Here is a 5,702-nt window from a genome sequence, read left to right as displayed (position 1 = left end):
ATTTCCCGTCCATTATTTGAATCGTTGTGAAGTGTAACGAATTATATTCGATTCGAGGAGATGTTAATGAATTACCCATTTCATATGTAATTACATGGAAATAAAAATCATTGCAAAAATAATTGATCTAATGACAACGGAATTTCCAATATTTGTTTGTTTCGTCACGTCTTTTTCATAATATATCTTTTATAGGTACGTGATTTATTAATCGTTCGAATGGAAATAATTATTCGTATAATATTCAAATGATTCTAGCCATAAAATAAATTAAAACGATACCTGTAATGCAATCTGCGTATGACGTCAACCTCGATCTATGCTTATACAAGAAATTTTATCAATCAATGACTAGATATACAATAATCAAATATTATAAAATTTCCTGAAAACCTTTAGGTGTTAATATTAAGGTGTTAATATCTTTAATATTTGCAAGTTATTGTTTAGCGCCAATTAGTTAGAATGTAACAAGTGGTGTACCAGAATTGAGATAATTAAGCCACACGAACAATCTTATTTAGATCTTTTTAATTTTTTAATTCTCTTTTGCTCTAATACTTCTTAAAATTAATCTTCATTAGCTACTACACTTCATAGAATAACAAGAGATAATTTTTCTTATATAACGTTTCATTCATAAAATCTATCATTAAAGTATATCTTCATAAAAATATCATTCCATACTAACGGTATATTTTGTGTCATACGAGATAACAGTTACCAGTGATGACATATGTAACTTTATAAAGATATCTCGTTTTATTATATATTAAAAGAATGTACTCATTGCTGCTATATTTCAGATGAAAAAAAGGAGGCAACGATTTTACAGTAAAATCGTTCGTTTACAACTGATTCATTTACATTTCATGATAATACTGTGCATTCTGAATATGCTATGATTTGGTTTAAAATAATAAATAGTCCATTCTTGCATACTATTGTTCCAGCTTTACTGGTATTTTCGATATTGATATAAATAGAAAGACAATTAATGTCGTTCGAGTCTATTTTCGGATCATTTATATTACGTTTAATCCATATAGTTATTATATGAGACATAGTATCGTAAAATTTGGAAGAATAAAACGTTCGTACAGGATGTACATTTTATAAGAACTCCAACAAATCTGCGTGTGCACCTAAAATACAAACAGATAGTGATTGTTCATAAGTTTATATACATTATCTAATGTCAATCGAAGGTATCAATTCTTTTTCTCCATAAGAGTACTTTTTCATTTATATGTGTTCAAAAATACATGTGTTCAACCGTGAAGCATATGTCACCTACAACGAAAAAGAGTTTTCCTATACTTAATATTTCCTTTGTATACCTATGAAAGTCTATTCTTCGCGTAGTATGAAATTATGAATAAATCTGGAATATTGTTCAATCTGAAAAGAAAAATAACTTATTGACATCATTCATTGATACGAGATTCATAATGTTTGTTTTGTCTTGCAGAGAAAGAAGGCAGCCCTTTCTTTTAATGTGAAATAGAAAGCGAAAATTTGAAAACAGATTTTTTGGAAATTTACTTGCAAATATCGTTTTCAATATCGTGATTTTCTTCCCAATGGTACTGTACTTTCAAATTTTCCAGTATCCCTCTAAAAACAAAAAGTCGAACCTCGTTATCATTAACATAGGCATTACAAGGAAGAGAAGTATTAGAAAGCAGCTCCTTTTTATTATGGATTTCTTTATAATCGTGTAAATAAGAAATTCCGGAAATTTTTTCCTCAAGAATTTAATTCTTGTGTTTTGATTGATAATTATTACACTGCATACTAACATTTCGCATACTATTCGTGTCTAACAATTTCCTAATAATAACTACTTCAAAATTACATATGTTCTTGCACGAATTCAAAAGTACGTATGATACAATTACAATTGATTCTAAAATAATAATTATTTGAAGATATTAAGATACTAATTAAACGTTTCACTATATTTCAAAATCTGGAACAACAAATTTTTATTTATAAAAAATGAAACTGTCGTTATATATTATTTGTCATGATGCTATTTCTTATTACCATGTCGACATTTTTTAAAATTCATTTTGTTATCTCTACGCAATATGAAAATTCATATACTGCTTAATATTTTTTACATATTATCCATCCACCGCATGATATCTCCTGAAAAATCAAAATATTAATGTTATATTATTACAATGCTTCTTAAATTTCAATTTTTGACAAATTTGAAATCCAATATATTTTGCACAATTATTATTTATCAAAAAATTCTAAGTTAGTAACTTTCTTTTCAAATGGCAAATAACATATACTTTGACTTACTTGTAACTTTTTGCTCCTAATCATCATTTCCTCTTATAGAACATCATTATTGTTCTTATAATTACTACCAGTGTCATAGATATTGTAGTGGCTACAACTGAATTAATAGAAAATGATAAATAACTGTGTATAACACTAACACATAACTGTGTATAACAATGACACATAACTTTTACTTACATATCAGTCGATAAGGGATTACTGTGATATCCTGTTGATGTTTCTTAAGGCACTTGATTGGGTGCGATACGGTATCATTCCCTATGGTATACTGTAGATAAGTATTTTAGAAAATAACAAGAATAAATCTAAATTATTCAGAGGTTCCAGTTTCGGCTTAGACATAAATACAGGACCATTTGCAAAGAAGAAAGGGTGCGTTTCTACAGCCTCGTTATAGTAACCATGAATACCAATCTCTGAATTACTGGTTACTAAACATAAATATCCTATAAAATTTAATATATTTCTTTAATTTTTAATACATACATGAGTTAGTAGTTCTAAATTATGAATCATCCTACCTGTGATATTACACTTTTCCTTATAATATCATCACTCAAGTGAACAACATTAAGATCATGTAAACCATGTCATCCTATCTTACTGTGAAGATACTTAGTTATGTTATCTAACATTATAAAAATATCATCAAATTCAAATCCTTTTATTCACATCACATGGCCACGGCGATCTGGTTCTTCGTTATATAATGTTCTAAAATTTGTCGTATATATAGGATGTACAAACCGTGATATCAGGGTATCAGTTCTTCCTTCCCAAGGGACAGTTTCATTAAAATTCTGATAGAATTAAAAATTAATTATTAATATTCTAACAATCATATATCTTAAATACATTATAGTCAACGATATATACCTGAGCGAATGTAGGGGTGATTCCTTGATAATTATAAATGTCATCAGCCCACATCATTGTGCCACTTCTTTGTACTCCAGCCTCTAGATTAACAGCCTAAACAAACATACAAAATTTTATAGAAGCTGTACAAAATATAGTATATATGCGCAATATTGAAGCGTTCAAGGGAATATAAAGGTAATGTACATCACATACACGTGTACTCTCATGCAACAAAATACAATTAGATTTAATAGTATAAGCTCTTTTATTCATCATAATAGATTCGAAATTTAAGTGTCTTACGAGGATGAGTAAAAAGTTACCCGCTCTGTCGGTGTAGAATTTATTTTAAGCAATTGTCAAAAAAGACATACATCATTTTTTGACATAATCACTCAATTTCTGTATACACTTTGTCCATTTGCTGAAGGACCTTCGTATTTTCTCGTGAAAAAATGTTTTGGGCTGAGCTGCGAACCACGAATGCATCGTCGTCTTCACCTTTTCATCAGCTTTCTCGGCATCCATCTCGCACAAACTTTTCAAAACCCAAATCTGTCGTGCACTATTGCATAAGCAGAGCCGTGGCTGATTTGCAAATGATTTGCCACATTATCCAGTGTCACTCGTCTATTCCATAGAGCATAAGTTCATGAGCACGTTCAATGTTGTCATCGTGGATGTGGACGGGCGTCCAGCTGTTTTTTCATAACACTTGTGCGATCTTCTTTGAACTTTTGTGCCCATTCAAACACACTTCGTGACAAAACACTTTCTCCATAATGTGCATTAAATCTTTGATAAATATAGGCATCAAACATAACCTCCGACCACAAGAAACGAATCACAGCATCCTGCACTGTTTTCCTGCAAATCGCCATTGCAAAGCGCCATTACTCGCGCAACGGTCACAAACGAATTGATGTAACACAATGAAACCTACGCAGCAGCACTGAACAGATATTGACGTCATACGAAGAGTGCAGATGGATCAGTACGGTCGACAGAAGTTTTAACTATCTGGAGTGCGGATAAATTTTTACCGAGAGTCGTATAGGAATCTATAATCTGTAAGTACACCTTTGGCTGAATGGAAATTTCTCTTACATATAGTCAAAAATGCAGAAACAGTGTATTGAATTGGAAAGTGATAAAAAATAAGTGAAGTTTCGAGGCTGCATGTGATTGCATGAATACACAGGACGTTTTTAGCGAATAAAAAATAATTTTGAAAGACACGAGACTTATCTTGTATTTTATGTACTCTCTGTGTCCGAATTTCCAGAAGCTCTCTATCTTATGAAGTGTTTTAGATTAGCCGGAAAATTTTGTATGTACATACAAGAAGTATACGATCTAGGTGGAATATTCCATTATTCTCTTGATACAACAGAAACGAAATTTACAGAACTTCTCAGAAAGTTGGTTTATTATTACCAGATTAATAGAATTAATATACGTTTATCATCTTTACATACCTAAGTCGTGGAGGTTTATCGTGCGTAAAAAATTAGTGTCGTTTCAAAGTTACATTTCGTACATTTTAAGCCTATAATTTGTAACGTACAAAACAATGTAAATTTGAGCTGTTTCTTATCTCCACAATAAGAAAATCCAACTTTACCTTTTTTTACACAATGATATTTATGGAACAGTAATATCATATTATTGCATCGCTTGGAGAATGAAGTCAAGGTACGATGTGACCCTAGTGTAAACGCTGGGATAGCCAGCTGTGCCGCACTTATAAGCGTAAGACACAATACCTATTAAATACGAGGTTAATTCATGTTGTATCAGCAGTGGTCCGCCGCGGTCAGCCTGAAAGGATCGTTAAATTTTTAATCAAAGATATTGAAATATATCGATCGAATTGTATTGAAATTATACTTATATACAGTAATAATCTTCTATTGATTTGTGTATAGAAATACTCCAATTTATAATGTACATGTTATATGTATTTTGAGCAAAACTAAGATTAGAAGGAAATTAGATTAAATACCATAATGAGGTGTGAGAAGTGGGCAAAACTATTAAATTGTGTTTATCTATTATTTCTAATGTTTAAGACGTTGATTTGATGTTAATTCGAATTGACGTGTCTTCAGATACCGTATAGTTTGTAGTAACTCTGTAACTTAATTACCGTACAAGAATCCTCTCCACCCTGAGCATGTTCGGCTCATATTATACCATCAGTGATATCAGGTGCATTAGGAAATTTGGAATAAGCTATTTTGCATTCGGCGTTCTTAATCACTGGCATTTGTACTTCCATTAATGCATTACGTCGTGGTTGTCCTACGAAGAAGATAACAAAGATATTTAAGACTGAAACTGTTTAATTTTATTATAAAATTGATATCACTTAATAAATCTTAATGCTCCCTATGCAGCAACAAGGGGGTTATAGCCGACGAAGTTGCTCTTTCGTAGGGGCTCTTTCGTACAAATGGGATATACGTACCCTGAAAAATAAAAAAATAAATGAAAATGCCTGAAACGAATGACCAAAAGTA

The 5,702-nt window shown here is 31.0% G+C and overlaps 1 long non-coding RNA gene across 1 annotated transcript; it reads right to left on the bottom strand.

The window, feature by feature from the left end:
• Nucleotides 1-2,114: 2,114 nt before the first annotated feature.
• LOC117215143 lies at nt 2,115-2,655 on the bottom strand. The gene is made up of 3 exons (XR_004489027.1): nt 2,497-2,655; nt 2,317-2,413; nt 2,115-2,154 (listed from the first exon to the last, which is right to left on the bottom strand). It is a non-coding gene; the product is annotated as an uncharacterized LOC117215143 (long non-coding RNA).
• Nucleotides 2,656-5,702: the final 3,047 nt, after the last annotated feature.

The sequence above is a fragment of the Bombus bifarius genome, unplaced genomic scaffold (genome assembly GCF_011952205.1).
Source record: "Bombus bifarius isolate JDL3187 unplaced genomic scaffold, Bbif_JDL3187 scf7180000009395_frag, whole genome shotgun sequence".
Taxonomy (NCBI): Eukaryota; Metazoa; Arthropoda; class Insecta; order Hymenoptera; family Apidae; genus Bombus; species Bombus bifarius.
This window is presented reverse-complemented; position numbering and strand designations above follow the sequence as displayed.